At 41.9% G+C, this 18482-nt stretch overlaps 1 pseudogene; it reads left to right on the top strand.

Moving 5' to 3' along the window:
• LOC140468663 (NACHT, LRR and PYD domains-containing protein 1-like) overlaps positions 1-18482 on the top strand; it is a 63330-nt pseudogene that overhangs the window by 3523 nt on the left and 41325 nt on the right.

The following is an 18482-nucleotide window of genomic DNA, read 5'->3' on the forward strand; positions in this document are numbered from 1 at the left end:
GATGCAATGTGTTGGAGGTGGGCGAAGGTGTCCTCGGAAGGTGGGCGGGAGTCCTGATTGTGAAAGTAAGCTTGGAGGCGGAGGTGACGGAAGAATTGTTCGACATCACAGCGTGTATTAAATTCATTGATGCGTGGATGGAGGGGGATGAAGGTGAGTCCTTTGCTGAGGACTGATCATTCGTCCTCAGTGAGGGGGAGGTCTGGGGGGATGGTGAAAACGCGGCAGGGCTGGGAGCTGGGATCTGGTGTGGGTGTAGAGCTGGGAGTGGGGGTGGAACCTGTAACTGGAGTGGGAGTGATGGTGGGGGGAATGGGGGTGGAGTCATGAGCAGGGATAGTGTTCCCCTCGGGGTTCTGGGGGATGGGGATAGTGACAGTGGGGTCTGTGGGGGGCATGTCAGCAGAATGTAGGTGAGTGGCGCTGATGGGGGCGGAAGTGGTGGTGACCACGGCAGTAGGAGTAGCGGGAGTCACTGAGCATGTGGCATCAGCGATGATGTGAAGGGCAGAAGTGATGCATGAGGAATTGTGAGGGGTGGAAGTGGTTGTGAGAGCGGCCATGATGGGGGTGGAAGTGACATCATCAATCAGTGTGGGGGTGGTAGCTGCATCAGCCCGCATGGCTAATGGTGGAATAGGTTCCGAGGCCAGGGGAATGTTCTGGAATGTTTGAGGAGCGCTGGTTATGGAGGTGGGTGGATAAAAGTTTGTTGTACTTACAGTTTTTGATGTTTGAGATGGAATTGAAATACTGTTTGTTGAGAGTATGAATTCTCCTGAGGATGTAGTACAGAGTGGGTCCTTTGCAATTCTGAGAGAGTGTGGCCCTCAGCTGAGGCAGGGCTGACTGGAGAGAGGTTAGGTGCCGGCGCATTGCTGCAAGCGTGGAGCGGAGGATCTTGAAGGAGAACTGTTGCTGGTGTTTTTGAATCTGTAGTCTGTACTGTTTGTCCTGTTCGGGTCCGAACTCTGGTTTAAAGGTGGTCCGGAGTCCGTGTGGGATGAGTTGGTTACGGAGGCAGGCGCTGAGGAAGCGAATGTGGTTGTGGTAGCGAGTTAGTCTGATTAGAACATGTTCCCATGATTTAACAAAAGGGAAAATGTATTTGATAAACTGTGGGTTTTTTTGTGCATTGTGTGACTAATCGGGGAGATAAAATAACTTGTTTGTTATACACTTGGACTTCCAAAAGGAATTTTATAAGGAGCCATACAAACAGTGAAAACATAAGATTAAAAACTCAAGAGGGGCTAATATGACTAGAGAACTGATTAATAAATGAAAAGCACAAATGGGCTGATATTTAACAAGACAACATTCAACTTTCCGTTTTTAATATTTGTGTAATCATCTTCTTTATTAGAACATCAGAATCTGGAACAACTGTGTGACCATCATGGCTGAAAGTTCAAGTGGAGAAGAAGTTCCAGTTGCTTCAAGAAAAATGAAAATGGATGCATGTAGGTTCACAACATTTTTTAAAAAATTCTTTTTTGATAAACATCCTGATCTTGTGGAAGGACCTGTAACGCTCTCAGGAAGAAGCAACAAGTCAGGCTGAACAGAAATACGAAAAGGAGTGACCATCTCGAGTGACAGTCAAATAATAAGTAGAGGAAGCTCTTGGAATACTGGAACTGTCCAGTATATATTTGATATTGAGGTATATAAAGAAGGGGACTTTGAGCAGGGTCTGGACTATAGGTACAGGGATCAGGAGACCAACTCAAGTGGAATGGTAGCTGGGGCTTAGAGGTCTTGGCACACAAGAAGAGCAGTACTACATATGGCAGATTGTTCAGTTAGCAGAATTCAGAGACCTTCATACAGACTTGAGCAGCTCCTGTATGATAAATGATCTGCCTGATGTTTGTGAGATGAATTTTTAGGATAAAGTGAACCCACTTTTGGGAAGAAAGCAGAAGATATTGGTGTTTGGGGAAATACTCAGAAAATGTGGGGGAGCGAGCACATTGCTGAGAAAATTTACAAAACACCTGGAAAATTTCAATCACTGGGGCAAACAATTAGAGAAAAGTTATTCCCATAAATGCAATGGATATAATCTCTGATGCGCAGCTCATCCATTTGCAGGTTGCATCTCTCCCAAATCTCTGGACAGACTCGCTGAGAGTATATCAGCAGCCAATGTGGGAGTGAAGCAGTGAGATGGAGAATGCTGGCAGGGAGCAAAGCTGCCAAAGGAAGTCTAGTCAGGGAAAGTTGGTGGGACAGAAAGTGAGGTTTGCGAGACTGTTTCCCAGGTATTATACTCCAAAAGATAACTGTTTTCAAATACAATTTATTGCATCCTTTAGTGTTAGTTCATTGCACTCCATAAAACTCACCCTCCCCATACTTATATTTCCAATGTACACCTAATTAACTTTTCAATAGTATATTCATCACTTGTTCGTTATTTCATTAGGTCTTGGGTATTTCTCCATATGAGATGAATACAGGTTTCCCTTTTCCTTTTTGAAAAGTCAATCTATAATAAATCACGGTCAGAAGTCTGATGACACTACGTTATAGTTCAACAGGTTTATTTGAAATCACAAGCTTTTGGAGCATTGCCCCTTTATCAGGTGCCGCTACACCTGACGAAGGGGCAATACTTTGAAAGTTTGTGATTTAAAATAAACCTGTTGGACTACAACCTGGCGTCGTCTGACTCCTGACCTTGTCTGCCCCAGTCCAACACTGACACCTCCACATTGTATAATAGAACAAAACATGTAAAGTGATGCCTGATTTTTTTTTGTCAATTAAAATTTTGAGATCTTTCCATTCTCCAGGATCTGTGTTAGATCTGCAATGTTGATCCTCAGTTTCTTTTTGTTTCACATATTCTGTTGAATGTTCATTATTCTGTCATGATTTATTATCGATGTAGTACTCAGTGGTATTGGTGCTAAATCCGTTTTTGGAATTTCTTCCAATATCTTTGCTCGGAAACTTGCCATATCTACCTCCTCACTGAGAGTAAGAGTCTTTGTTGCAAAGAACGTTTTAGCTTCCTGAGTTAAAGGGCAACATTTACTTCCCTTTATCACAGGAAAAACACTAAGCCTTCCTGCAGTGATTTGCCTCAGAAATATTGCTTTTAAAAGCAAAGTTTCATGCATCTGCTATCAATCAGGTAGAATTTTTTTTAAAAGGCGTTGTACTCTAATTACTTGGAATATTTCATAGGTGTACTCAACTCTGGGACTTCAAAGCTGGCATCTCGTCTGGTTTGAGTACCCAGATGATTCAGCTGTCCAATTAAATTTCACAATTCCTCCATTTCAGTCTCTTGATAGCTGCTGCATCTTTTTTGAAGTCTGACTTTGACTTGTAGGAATGGCGCAAACACGTTTCAATTAATATTGCTGGTGCAAAATGACACTTGATCTATTCTGCCTGATTTCCAATCCAATGTTTTTCCATACTTAAAGCTTATTGTTTTTGATCCTTGCCAAAGCCTTGCTCAGTCTTTTCCATTTTTTTAAAAATTCCTTCTCTTTAAAAATAAACCATATCTCCCAGATTTGAAACTAGTTTCTCTTGGCCTTGCCGTAGATGTTTCTAATCAATCTATTCAGACATGTTATGACACATCTCTGGAATAGGTGGGATCGGAACCTGAGTCCTTTTGCTCAGTCACAGGGATACCACCGAAGCACGACAAAATTTGCTGAATTCTTTCTTGGACTTGTCTTTAATGGTAGCCTTAGTGTGTTCAAATTCTGTTTTAAAAAGTAAAAGTGCTTGTCGTCTCCCAGGCTGGGAGCTGATTATTACTAATGGAGCTTTTAGGATTCTTACTAAAATCTAAATGATAGGCATTGCATTCTCCCACCAGGTACAGTGAATTCTTAGCATGTACAGCACACACCAATGGATTATTTTTGAACATTTCATCCATTATTGCACCGTTCCTTTGACATACTCACGGCAAAAAGAGCTTTCTTTTACCATGTTCTGACTTAAGGGGGTATCGCTAGATTATTCATCAAGCAACTCAGATAGTTTTTTTTGTGGGACCTGGGTTTGAATCCTGCCATGGAAGGTGGTGAGATTTGAATCCAATTTAAACAAAAAGAAATCTGAAATTTGGAGTCTAATGATGATCGTAAAACCATTGTTGATTATCAGAAAAATCACTTAGTTCACTCATGTCCTTTAGGAAAGAAAACTGCTCTGATTACCTGGTGTGGCCACATGTGAGTTCACACCCACAGCAATGTGATTGACTCTTAACTCTCTTTAGAATTTAGAAAGTCAAGGATAATCTGTTTGAAATCTTCACAAAAGTAATAGTAAAAGACAGAGTTGATTTAAAGATAAATTATTTTCACTGGCCAGGGAATCCTAGAATGAGTTAGTGTAGTCTAAGAGTTATGTCCAGACTGTTCACTTCCAAACAAGGTGGTAGATGTTTGCAACTTTTATTCCTGAACAGTGGCGATGTATGCTGGGTCAGTTGTTAATTTTTAATTTGGGGGAGAGAATTTTGTTAACCAGAAGTATTAAGGGATATGGGCCAAAGCCAGGTATATGGCATTAGGTATCAAATCAGCCATGATCTCACTGAACGGTGGGACAGGCTCAAGAGGCTGAATAACTTAATTCTGTACCTATGTTAACTTTTTTTGTACTCCATTATGGACTACCAATTGAGTACAGTTGGAGAGGTACAGTCTGATCAAGGCTCAAAATCTATGTCTGAAGTTCTCTGGGCAATCATTAGCAGTATGGGATTAAACGTGGGCAGTTTTGGATAGGTGCTAGGAGCATACATCCAAATTTGGGAAGTTATGGAATAGAGAAAAATACAAAAAGAAGAAATTAACATGGGAAATGATAAATAGAAAATGGGAGGTCGGCATGGACTAGTTGAACTGAAGGGTCTGATTCCATGCTGTATGACTCTGACAGAGAATGCAGATCTACAGATCAACAGATAACAGGAGTTTACAAAAATTTTTTAAAAATACAAAACTTAAGGCATGCATGTAGCATTTGAAACAAAGCAGATGAACTGGTAGTGCAAGTTAGGATTTGTCCGAAGTTCAATCCAATAGTCATAACTGAGACATGGCTGTAGGGTGACCTCAACTGTGATATGAATATTGAAGGGAATGTGATATTTAGGAAGGACAGGTAGCTGGGAAAGGGTGGAGGAGCGGCTTTTAATTAATAATAACGCTGGCACAATAGAGAAGGATTACTTTAAAATTCAGAAAACCAGGAAGTGGAAGCAGGCTGTGTAGTGAGAAGGAATTGTAAAAGCAAGAGGTCACTTGTGGGAATTGTATAGAATCAAGGAAGAAATAATTGGAGTTTGTCAAAAGAGTGCAACAATTATCATGGTAGGATTTCTACCTCCATGTAGACTGGAAAAATTAGGAGAGGAAAAAAATAATCTCTGAGGAATTCATTGAATGTTTTTAGGGCAGTTTTTTAGACCAGTATATTTTGGGACCAACCGAGAGCAAGCTATACTAGACCTGGTTTTGACTAACTGAACAGGATTTATGATTTGGAGATGCTGGTGTTGGACTGGGGTGTACAAAGTCAAAGATCACACAACACCAGGTTATAGTCCAACGGGTTTAATTGGAAGCACACTAGCTTTCAGAGTGCTGCTCCTTCATCAGGTGGTTTGTCAGGCTAGCAGGACGTCAAGAGTCATGTAACACAGTCAGTGCTGGAGCCTCAAATGTCTGCAATTTTGTGTGTATCATTTACGTAAAGGACTGAAAGTATGGTAGCTAAATTTGCTGATGTCCTAAAGACAGGTAGGAAAATGAGTTGTGAACATGATGTAAGAGATTAACATATAAAATTAAAACACAAGGGATTTGGAAGTAGTGTACTGTGTTAAGATGGAGAGAGAGCTGGTTTGCGAACAGGAAACTGAGTAGGAAAAAGTGGCCCTTTTTCTGAGTGACAGGCAGTGACCAGGGGTGTACTGCAGAAATAGGTTCTAAGACTACAGCTTTCACAATAAATATTAATGATTTAAATGACAGAACTAAATGTAATATCTCCACATTTGCAAATGATACAAATTCTGGGTAGGAAAGTGAGCTGTGAGGAGGGTGTAGGGATGTTTCAGTATGATTTGGACAAGCTGAGTCAGCAGGTGAATGCAAAGTGGATGGAGTATTATGTGGATAAATATGATGTTATCCACTTCAATCCACCTTCCTGTTTTGCTACTAATATCTGAAATTAACTGAAAATTCTCAAAATAAAGAATTTGGATAATGCTGAATAGTTACATGGCATTGGTATTTATTGTAGAAAAGAGAAAAACATAGTACACATTTCCATGAAAATTATATTGATTTTAGGAGTAAAGACTACCAAACTAACATAAGCAAAGTAAAATTAATCAAGGAAATGATGGTACTGACTGATGGGTCCCCAGGACAGGATGCTTTTAGTTCAGGGTTTGAAGGAAGTAGTTGAGATTTCTTGTATTTGACTTCAGGATGTGAGCACCATTGCCAATGTTATTGCGTACCCTCATTTGCTTCTGAACATGATGAGCTGCTTTCTTGAACTGCTGAAGTCCTTGTGATATAGGTGCACCAAAATTGTTTTAAGGGTGGAAGTTCCAGTTTTTGGGCCCACTAATGGTGACAGGACAGTCTGTATGTTCCAAGTTAGGATGTTGTGTGATTGTTATCAAGGAAATTGCAAATGTGTAAAACAATATGAAATGGACCAGACCTAGACTATTTGGCCCCTTGACCCTCTGCCATTCAATAGGATTGTGGATGATCTGACATTCCTCACATCCACTATATTACTGCCTTTTCTTGATTAACCCTTGATTGTCATAGTGATCAAGAATCCATCTACCTCTGTGTTAAATATACACAGGAGTCTGCCCGCTCTGTGGGAAGGGGATCCGAAGACATTGAACACTGAGAATAAATTCATACTCCTCTCCGTCTTAAATTGGCCCCCCTTTAAACTGATTCTATGCCGTCTGGTCCTTAACTGTCCCATGAGAGTAAACATCCACTTAGTATTAAGCCTGTCAACTCCCTTAACAATGTTATAAATTTCAATGAGATCAACCCTCATTCTTCTAAACTTCAGTGAGTACAGTCCCAATCTGCCTAACCTTTACACTCTAAGAAAATTCCTCCATACCAGGGATATGGGGACTAAAACTGCTCATTGTGCTCCAGATGTGGCATCACCAGAACCTGCCACTACAACTTCAAACCCTTTGAAATAAAGTGTCAGTATTCCATTAGCCTTCCTGATTACCTGCTGCCCCTGTGTGCTAGCTTTGTATTTCATTCCCAAGTCTTTGTGTTGCAGCTTTCTGACATTTTTCTCCATTTAAATAGTACTTTGTTCTCCTGTTCTACCTTCCAAAAGAACAACTTCTCATTTCCAACATTGTGCTTCATTTGCCAACTTTTTGCCCACTTTTGTAACCTAGCAATTTCTCTCTGAACTATTTGTATTCCTCTCAAACCTATTTTTGTGTTGCCCGCCAATTGGCTACAATACATTGGCTTCTTTCCTCCAAGTCATTGATACATATTGTAAACAGTTGCAATCCGAGTACTGATCTATGTGGAACCCCACTAGTTAAAAGATTGCCAATCTGAAAAAGAACTCCCTACCCCAGTCTCTATTTCCTTTCCATTAGTCAATTCTTTATCTGTGTTAGTGGTGCTGGAAGAGCACAGCAGTTCAGGCAGCATCCAACGAGCAGCTGTGCTCTTCCAGCACCACTAATCCAGAATTTGGTTTCCAGCATCTGCAGTCATTGTTTTTACCTAATTCTTTATCTGTGCCAGTGTGCTATCTCCAATACCTTGTTCCCCATAACTATTCCTGATGAAGGGCTTATGCCCAAAACATCGATTCTTCTGCTCCTCTGATGCTGCCTGACCTGCTGTGCTTTTCCAGCAACACACTCTTGACCCCCATAATTATCACCCTAGATTCAATTTCTAAGGAGCCAATATTCACTTTGATCTGTCTCTTCCTCTTTTATATATTTAAAGAAGCTCTTTTTGCCAAATTTTATATTCCTCACTAGTTTACCCTTGTGCTTTATTTTCTCTATTATCTTTTCACTCCTTGTTTTCATGCTCCATGAGTTTTTAGCTTGGACTTAATCTTTGGTGAGACAACTTGCCTCATGCCTTCTGGAAGTCCAAACAAAACACATTAGGTTAGGACATCTGGTCATCATGGACAGGTTGGACTGAAGGGTCTGTTTCCATGCTGTACGTATCTATGACTCTATGATGTACTAGTTTCCTTTTATACACTCCGATTGAGACTTCTTCAAAACACTATTAAATGAACCAGGTATGATCTTTTTATATGACATTACCTTGATCAGATTGGCCAATGGGCTGACAGGTAGCAAATTATGTTTATTTTAGATAAATGTGAGGTGTTGCATTTTGGTAAGGCAGACCAGGGCAGGACTTGTACAGTTAACAGGGCCTTGGGCAGTGTTGCTGATCGGAGAGACCTAGGGCTGCAGGTACACTGTTCTTTGGTAGTGGAGTCACAATAGAGGATAGGAACAGGCCTTTCGGCCCTCCAAGCCTGCACTGAAACATTTTTGCCTTTCCATACTAAAACTGTCTTCACTTACAGGATCCATATCCCTCTATTCCCTTCTTGTTCGTATTTGTCCTGGTGCTGCTTGAATGCTGCTATTGTGTCTGCTTCCACCATCACCTCTGGCAGTGTGTTCCAGGCACCCACCAACCCTCGTTAGGAAAACTTGCTTTGCACCTCTTTTAAACTGACCCGCATGCCCAACTCCCACCTTGAACCTCTGTCCTCTAGTAATTGACCCCCTCCACCCAGGGAAAAAGCCTCATTCTTTCCACTCTACCTATGCCATTCACAATCGTATAAATCGCACAAACTGACTAGTCGTCCCTCAACCTCCTGCATTCCAGTGAAAACAAACCCAGTCTATCAAACCTTTCTTCATAGCTCATATCCCCCATACCAGGCAACATCCTGGTTAAACTTTTCTGTACTCTTCCCCAAAGCATCCCCATACTTCTATTAATAAGTGGTGATGAAAACTGTATGCAATATTCCAAATATGGCCTAAGTGACGTTCTATAAAGCTACAATATAACTTGCCTATCCTTATACTCCATGCCCCTTCCAATTGTTATGGACCAGCCGCACTCCCTCAAAATACTTAAAGAAAGTACCCCAGAGCCTAACTTTTCTAGTTGTTTTAAGCCGGTGTAATGTGGATATTCCAAGAGTGATGCAGCTGGCCCAGCCACTTAGTTTTAACAAACAGAATTTATTCGCAAGATTGCCAAATGAAACACAAACAAAAGAGATCCGAATATAGAATAACAAACTATTAAAAAACCTAATCAACTCTATCGCAACTTAGTGATGCTGTTCCAAATATTTGCAACGTCCCCGTTAATGCCCCCTTGGCAAAAAAACGGTAATATCAAACACAGGTTCCTATTGGAGTAGTGAGAGAGAGAGAGAGAGAGAGAGAGAGAGAGAGAGAGAGGATCAGCATGGAACTGTTCCTTGGACCAACAGCCTCAAAGAAAACCTAACTGCTTGCTAAAATCAAACCAAACTAAACCAAATCCAGAGAAAGTCTGAGCTCGGAAAATTGGCCACTCCCTTTTTATTGTACAAGTGCTTTTTCAAAAGAACTTGGAAGCCTTTTGTCTGAGATGGTATCTGCTAGCTATAATCAAATTAGCCCTAAAACCCTTCTAAACCAGGCACATCAGAACTTGTGTTTACAACCTCTCGGTGGGGGGAGGGAAACAAGGACAGAATAACCTTGTCAAAGCAGCAGCATCATCACACAATGAAGGCATGCATGCCATGGGTCTTTTTTTTCTATCTTCTCTACCTGTCACCCTCAGTGATATGTGGACCTGCACATGCAGATCCCTCTGCATATCAAGACTTCTAAAGGTTCTGCCATTCACTATATAATTTCCACCTGTATTTGACTTCACAAAATGCATCACCTCTCATTTGTCCTAATTAAGTTCCATCTGCTATTTTTCTGCTCATGCCTCCAACTGATCTATATCCTGCTGTGTCCTCTGATAATCCTCCTCACTACCTGTAACTCCACCAATCTTTGTACCATTCACAAACTTACTAATTAGACCTCTAAAACATTTATGTAGACCACGAACAGCAGCAGTCCCAGCACTGATTTCCTGTTGACCACCACTAGTCACAACCCTCCATTCCGAAAAGAATCTTTCTACTACAAACCTCTGTTTCCTATGAGTAAGCCAGTTCTGTATCTATTTTGCCAGCTCACCCCGATATCATCATGTGACTTCATCTTTTGTACCAGTCTATCATAAGGGACCTTGTCAACAGCTTTACTGAAGTCCATTTAGACAACATCAACTGTTGTTTCCCCTCATCAATCTCTTCATCACCTCCTCAAATAAAATCTGTAGGCAGGCAGTCAGTCCATGTGACATTTTATAAAATCCTACTGTGAATAGAGAACCAGTCTGACTCATGGTTGGAGTCATGGCAGACTCTAACCTCACACCCTTAGTGCATTGTCTGAGCTGAGATGGCACTTTTTTTTGAAAACTAAAGTTACCTCAGGAATGTGACTTGAAAGAAGTTCTGGGATTTACATTTATTAATGAATTGAAACCTGCAACCCATTCTCAGTGATTTAAAGATTTGACATCAATGTAGATTTATTCAATACATCATATCAATTGTGTGACACCTTGATCTTTTACTATAAATTTGGTGTCCTATGATCTTGCCCCACTAGCTACCTGATGAAGAAGCAACCCTCTGAAAGCTTGTACTTCTAAATAAACATGCTGGACTGTACCCTGGTGAACTGTGATTTTTAACTTTGTCCATCCCAGTCCAACATCAGCACCTCTACATCACAGATCCAAAGTCGTCTGTTCCCTGTGTGGCTCCAGCCATCTGCTTTCTTTGTTGCTCAACATAGTAGAGAGCATGAGGTTTAGAAGGTGCTATCCTTCTCGTGCACCTTGCAGATTGTACACGCTCCTGCTACTGTGCATGGGTTTTGGAGAAAATGAATGAACATGTGAATGAATGGAGTACTGTTCAAGCATGCTGCTTTTTCTCAGACGGTGTTAACTTGACTGTTGTTGAAGCCAAACTCATTGTAGCCAGCCAGTCATATTTGATCACTCTCCTTTCACTGCCTCCTGTCTGTGCAGGCTTTGCAACTCAGCAAGTGAGATTGGAAGAAAACTCAACTGTGTGGAGAGTTCCCATTTCCTTGCTCTTGTTATTTACACTGGCCAAGTTGGGTTTTGATTTCATAGGAGCAACCAGGATTTTATTCAGAGATTACCTGCCTTGGGCACTGGTTAGAAGTTAATTCTTTAATTCCAATATTAATTGACATTTACCGTTCCAAGGTTGTTTCTTACATTCCCACATGGACAGCCTCAGTTTTTAAAAAAAAAAAATCATTCACTGGATGAGGACATCACTAGCTAAGCCAACATTTATGGTCCGTTCCTAATTCAATTACAAGTCAACCATATTGCTGTGGGTCTGGAGTCAATTTCTTCCCTAAAACACATTAGTGAATCAGCAGGTGTTCTTGACAGTCTCTTCAAGGTCTAGATTTTTTTTCTGAATTGAAATACCACTATCTACTCTTTGGTTTGTTTTTCTTTCATATTAGTCTATTCATCAAGGAGGGAAAAGGTGACTCTGTGTCTTCCATTTCCTGCTCTCAGATGTCTGCCCTTTGTAATTTTGTTTTTTCTGATTTAATCCTTTATGTTCTTGCTATCCCTTTAAAATGCTTACCCTTCCGTAGTTTCTTGCATTCCAGGATATTGAGAAATATGAGGGCTGATGCCTGAAACATCGATTCTCCTGTTCCTTGGATGCTGCCTGACCTGCAGCTCTTTTCCAGCAACACATTTTCAGCTATTGAGAAATATGAGGCAAAACTGGATAAATGCAATTGAGTCTCAGAACAGTTGTGATTCCACTAATTTTTGCTGTGCCTTAAGGAGATGTTTGATAATGTAGTTCACAGGAAGATTCAGAAATTTGTTAAAAGGAGAATTGTAACAGCCTAGGTAGAAACTTGATACTATGTTTTGTTCTGTTGGTTTCTGTTCTCAGATCCAATCTCTACAATCGATGAATTCCTGACAAAATGTGATGGTTTCCAACTGTTCCAACTAACAAAATTCTACCAAGACAGACTTGAACAAGCAATTGAAGAGGGGGTAGAAGGCCTCTGGCTCACGTTAATGGATGCCGACCAATTCATTGGACAGGAATATCATGTGAGTGGGAATATAGTGCTCACATAATATGGGCAAATCCACCCCATAAATTGCCTCGGAAAATTTGATCACTGTATTGACTCAAATAAGTCTCGGACCACACGCAAGTTTCAATTTCAACAAACGCTGTATTTCAATTAAGCCGGCAGGAAACCAATAGTCTATGGTCCAGAGTATCTATCAAGATATCTCTGGACTAATAATAGATTTCCAATTTCTAGCAAAAAGGCAGTATATTTCATAGCCCTAATGTGTGTAACTATTTTGCATCTTTAAGTCCCCACCGTGTAATGTTTCTAAGTTCTCAATTCAAAAGTTGATAAATCAATATATCAATACAAAGCTATTGATTCAAATATTTTTACATCTAGTGCCATTCTCATGCGTCAAAGCAGATAAAGCCAAACAACTCTTCGTATTCTATTCATTGAATATGATGGCAGCTTTACCTGAGGAGTAACAATTCCAAGGTATGAGATTCTATGGTCTTTAATTCATTCTCATGGTCACTATGACTGCCATTTTAAACTTGTAAGGCAAATTATTATTGCAAAATGGAGACTTACAAATGGAGGCATTTAACTGATGATTCCCCAATACTTTATCAACTGGGTGACCACGTAAAAGTTGTCCTTGTAAATGGAATGGAACAAAACATTCCACGGAAGCTCCTTCAACCACAGGCTGGTTTTCTCTGTTTGCTGCTGATAGCATATTAGTGATACTTCAAGTCCTGGCAGTTAAATCGGGTTGGCTAATGGTCAATCGAGCCTACTCTGCCATTCAGTATGATCATAGTTGATCCTTTATTTGAATATCTCACACTCAATCAGATCTACATTGAAGGAAAACCCCTACAGTCTGAAACAACTACCTAACTATTCTAATCCCGTTTTCCAGCATAGCCTTCTAAGCCTTGATGTCGCAAGTGCACATCTAAATACTGCGAAAATATTATGAGGGTTTCTGCCTCTAACACTCTTGCAGGCAGTGAGTTCCAGATTTCCATCACCTTCTGGGTGAAAACATTTTTCCTCACATCCTCTCTAAACCTCCTTCCCCTTACCTTAAATCAATGCCCACTGGTCATTTGAATCCTCCACCAATGGGAACAGTTTCTAACTATCTATGCCCCTCATAATTTCATGAGGCCCACCACCACCATGAGCACAGGCTGTTAAATCTCTGTTTGTATTTGATGAAAACTCTCCAGCCCATGCAAATTTCTGTAAAATCTCCTCTGCACCCAATCTATTCCAGTTGCATCCTTTTCTATAATATGGATTCCAGAACTGCACATAATACTCTACCTGGTGCGCAGACGGAATTTCGTGTTGGTCCCAAGGTCCCGTACTTCCCCCGGGAACCTGTGCCCCACAACCTGAGCCACCTCCGGAATTTTAATTTTATATCCTTTTTAAGGGTGTATCACACCGTCCACCTCTTCTCCCTCATCCACCACCCGGAAACGCCTTAGCATGCCCATCTGCCAGTGGAGGGCTCTCTACGTGGGAGTCCTCCCCCTTTCTCTCGGGATCTGGGGTGAAGGGTGCTGCACACGGCAGTCCCCTGTAATCGCAGATTGTGATGTTTCATGGACTCCCAGCCCAACTGTTTGTTCTGTGGTGCTGTGGAATCCATGGATCATGTGTATATATGGGGTATGGGCGTTTGCACTCCCTTTTTGATTTTCTTAAAAACTTCCTTCTCTGTTTCTGGTTGCACTTCAGTCCCATGCTCCTGATCTTCAGGCACCTGGTACGAAAGGGGGAGGGCAGGTCTGAGGACCTCATTGTGGGTCTGTTCCTGGGCCTGGCCAAACTGGCCATAAACAGGTCCAGGCAGCGGGCCGTGGAGGGGGTTGTTCGGGCCGACTGCCTGCCCCTCTTCTGCGGTTATATTCGAGCCTGGGTGTCTCTGGAGAAGGAGCACGCGGTGTTCACCAACACCCTCTAGCTGTTCAGGCAGAAGTGGGCACCGGAGGGAGTGGAGCGATTATTTCCCTGTCTAATTCTATTTTGATTTAATCCCTGCCCTCCCCTTCACTGTTTGCTCATGCAGCATTGCCCTTTGATGTCAAGGGCATTGCATGTCACTGGCCACTTGGGTGTTACTTTCCCTCCTGGTGGTGGAAATTGAATAAAGATTCGTGCACTTTGTGTTTTAAAAAAAATACTCTAGCTGTGGCCCAGCTAAAGTTTTGTACAGTTCCAGCATTTTCTCCCTATACTATTTGATGCCTTTTGTCTCTGTTTGCTGAGCTGTGTATTCAGTGGTCTTGGCCTTCAGGATTTCTAAAAGTTCACTACCTCTCTGAGCAATTCCCCATCTCTGTTCAAAATGACCGGTCATAACACAAGAGACCATGACCCCTTGTGTTATACCATAGCTAAGAAAGTATTATCTCTGCATCGAGTCTGTCCAAGCCTGTCAAACTTCTATGTTTCAATAACCTCCCAGTCGATACAGGGCCCGCCGTGATACTTCCTTAAAAAGGATACAAAACTAAAATTCTGGAGTCAGCTCAGGTTGTGGGGCACAGGTTCCCGGGTGAAGTACGGGATCTTGGGACCAACGTGAAATTCTGTCTGCACAACAGCTAGAGTATTATATGCAGTTCTGGAATCCATATTTCTGAACTCCAGTAAATACAGACTTAGTTGGCTCAATCACCATCATTGGGCAAACTTGTGGAATGAATTGCGAGAGGAAGTAGCGGATGCAGAACATTTAGATAAGGAGATGAGTAGGAAAGGTTTGAAGGGATATGGGTCAACTGCAACCAGGTGCGGCTAGTTTGGTTTGGAAACATGGTCAGTGTGGGTTAGTTGGACCAAAGGGTCTGTTTCTATGACTCAGTTCCCCAGTTTTACTCACTATCATCCACATATTTACATTCATAAATTTGAATCCAGCCCTGATCTCTTTGTTGATTAGTGGTGCTGAAAAAGCACAGCAGGTCAGGCAGCATCCGAGGAGCAGGAAACTTTCTTGCCCATTAGAGTATGATTAATTCTTTGTTCACTGCCAACATTTGAGCCTTCCTTCACTTGCTTTTCCCCATGCCCCATCTTCTCTCTTACTGTCACTGGTACTAAGGCAAGGCCCATTATTCAACCTGTCTTTGAAGTCTTAATCCACTACGCTAGTTATTCACTCAGCAGGAGATTAGTTCCATTTCTGTGAAACTCCCCTCTTTTGAACAGCTTTCTCCTTTTTCCTAAACTGATCACAATGTCCCAAAAATCTAGACTCCTATCTTCTACACCATCCTTCAAGTCACGAATTTACCTCCCTCATCTGCCTTTGTCTAAACTGAGAAGCTGTAAGCACCCATGGTACTTCTATGAATACTATGCTGGACGTCTTGTGTTTCAAATTCCTCAGCTCCTGAAACCGGTCCCCTAAGACCTCCAAGCTGTTCCTCCCTATGTTGTTTGTTCTCACATGGAAACACAACCCCTGGTTTTCATCCAGCTGTTCTGTTAATGACCTGAAGCCTTCTATCTGGGAAGCAACAGACCATATATGACTCACCATCTTGGCTGCAAAATAGACTGTGTATCCCCCAGCTAATGAATCACCCATTGCTACGATCTTTCTAGTCTGCTTACGAGCCGCCGCCTCTTTTTTTTTATTATTATTGGTCTTCAAAGTAACTTTGGGTTTCTCTCAAGTGATCCACCCCGACTCAGTTGTGTAGCTCACTAAATAGGCAAGGGAGAAAACTGTGAATCATAGACAGGTTAGCCTAGCATCAACAGTGGAGAAAATACTGGGATTTCTTTTTATTCACTCATGAGATGTGGGCATCACTGGCTGGCTCGCATTTATTGCCTGTCCCTAGTTGCCCTTGAGAAGGTGGTGGGAGTGTTGGTGAGCTATCTTCATGAACTGCTACAATCCATGAGCTGTAGGTAGACCCACAATGCCATTAGGAAGGAATTCTAGAATCTTTTACCCAGCAGCAGTGAAAGAAGGGGGATATATTCCCATGTCAGGATGTTGAGTGAGTTGGGAGGGAAACTTGGAGGTGGCTGTTTTCCTGTATTTCTACTGCATTTATCCTTCGAGATGGAAGTGATATGGGTTTAGAAGGTGTTGCTAAAGGAGCATTGGTGAATTTCTGCAGTGCATCTTTCAGATGATAGCAGCAGTATGTGGACAGTGTGGACGTTTGGGTTTTCTTTTGTGTGGAGGTCAATCATCTCGGCTCCAGGATATCTATGCAGGAGTTCCTCAGGCTGATGACTTATGCCCAACCATCTTCAGCTAATCCAGTGACCTTCCCTCCATCGTTACCATGTCCAATAAGAGGCTATTTAACCACTACCTTCTGACATTGAATGGTGTTACATTCGTTGAATTCTCCACTTGCAACAACTATAGGGTTATCATTGGTGCCAGTCAAGCAGACTACTTGTTGGGAATGATGTTAAAAATCTTGCCTGTTTTTGGAGCTACACTCATGAAGGCATTGTCGGGGATGATCCCATCACTGTCCTGACTTGTGCCTTGCAGATGGGGTGTACAGGCTTTTAGAAGTCAAGAGGTGAATTACTTGCTAAAACATTCCCAGCCTCCAACCTATTCTTCATAGCTGCCATATTTATATGGTGAATCAACTTGAGTTTCTGGTCAATAGTAACCCCTAGAGTTGATAAAAGGAGGGGATTTAGTGAATATAACACAAGTAGTTAGATAGAAGGAAGGTCATTGAAGCACCTGAAGATGGTTGGCTGTAAGACGCTATCTGGAGTCCTTGCAAAGTTGCCCTGGAACTGAGATGATTGATCTTCAGAAGCAGCAGCCATTTCCTATGTGTCAGGTTATGACTCCAACCAGTGGAGAGTTTGCTCCCGATTCCCATTGACTGAGTCTTCCTCTGGCTCTTTGATGCTACAGTAAGTCACATGGAGGCTTGATGTAACAAGGTCAGGAGCCGAATGGCCCTCGCAGAACCCAAACTGGGTGTTAGTGAGCAGGTTATTGCGAAGCAGGTGGTGCTTGATATAACTGTTGATGTCATGTTCCATCATTTCAGAAATTGTCTGAGTTGGGTTTGTTTTGCATTTTGTGCATTTGACATAGCTTGTCAATTTTCCATATTGTCAGGAGATGCTATTGCTGTAACTATACTGAAACAGCTTTGCTTTGGGTGCTGCAAATTCTGGAGCTGAAGTCCTCTGTATTATTGCTGGAATTATCGGGGCACAGTATTTGCAGTATTCAGTTCCTCCAAACATTTCTCCCTATCCCGTGAAATGAGTCAAATTGGCTGAAGGCAAGCTCATGGTCACTGTGGAAGGGAGACAAAAAGAATAGTATCATTTAAATGGAGATGAGCTGCAATGCAAAGTGACTTGATGGGGAGATTTGTGCTTGGAGCACATAAAGCTGGCACACTGGGTGCAGTGAGAAATCCGGAAGGCTCGTGGAACTTTGGCCCTTAGTTCAAGGGGGTTGGAGTAAGAAAGTCAGGAAGTCTTATTGTAACTGTCCAGGTGCTGGTGAGGCCATGTTTGGAGTACTGTGAACAGTTTTGGTCCCCCTTTTATTTAAGGATAAGACATCATTCCATTAGAGAAAGTTCACTAGGATGATCCCTGATATGGCTAGTTATGAGAAAAGGCTAAATAGATTTGCCAGATCTGTTCAAAGTAGGTCCTGTTTAGTACAGTGAGAACACCACACAGCATGAAGGAGGGTATCCTCAATGTGAAGGTGGCACTTTGTCTTCACAAAGACTGTGTGCAATGGTCACTCTTACTGATACTGTCATGGAGGGATGCATTTGCCAGAGGCAGATTAGTGGAAACGAGGCTGTTTGTTTTCTATTCTTGGTTCCCTCGCCACCTGCTGCAGACCTCTCTTCTAGCAGCATTGTCCTGTAGGACCCGACCAACTTCGTCAATAGCACTGCTGCCAAGTTACTCTGGGTGGTGGATAATGAAAACCCTCTCCCTGTGAATAATCTGCACTCTGTGATTCCTTCTAGTGTTCTTCAGCATGGAAGAGTCCTGATTCGTAAGGTAACAGGTGATACATGATGATCAATAGAAAGGCTCTTTGTCCGTGTTCGACCTGATGCTATGAACGTCTATGACTCCAGACCCAATGTTGAGAACTCCAGGGCATCTCCCTGCTGACTATGTCCAA

This window comes from Chiloscyllium punctatum, chromosome 47 (assembly GCF_047496795.1).
Source record: "Chiloscyllium punctatum isolate Juve2018m chromosome 47, sChiPun1.3, whole genome shotgun sequence".
NCBI lineage: Eukaryota > Metazoa > Chordata > Chondrichthyes > Orectolobiformes > Hemiscylliidae > Chiloscyllium > Chiloscyllium punctatum.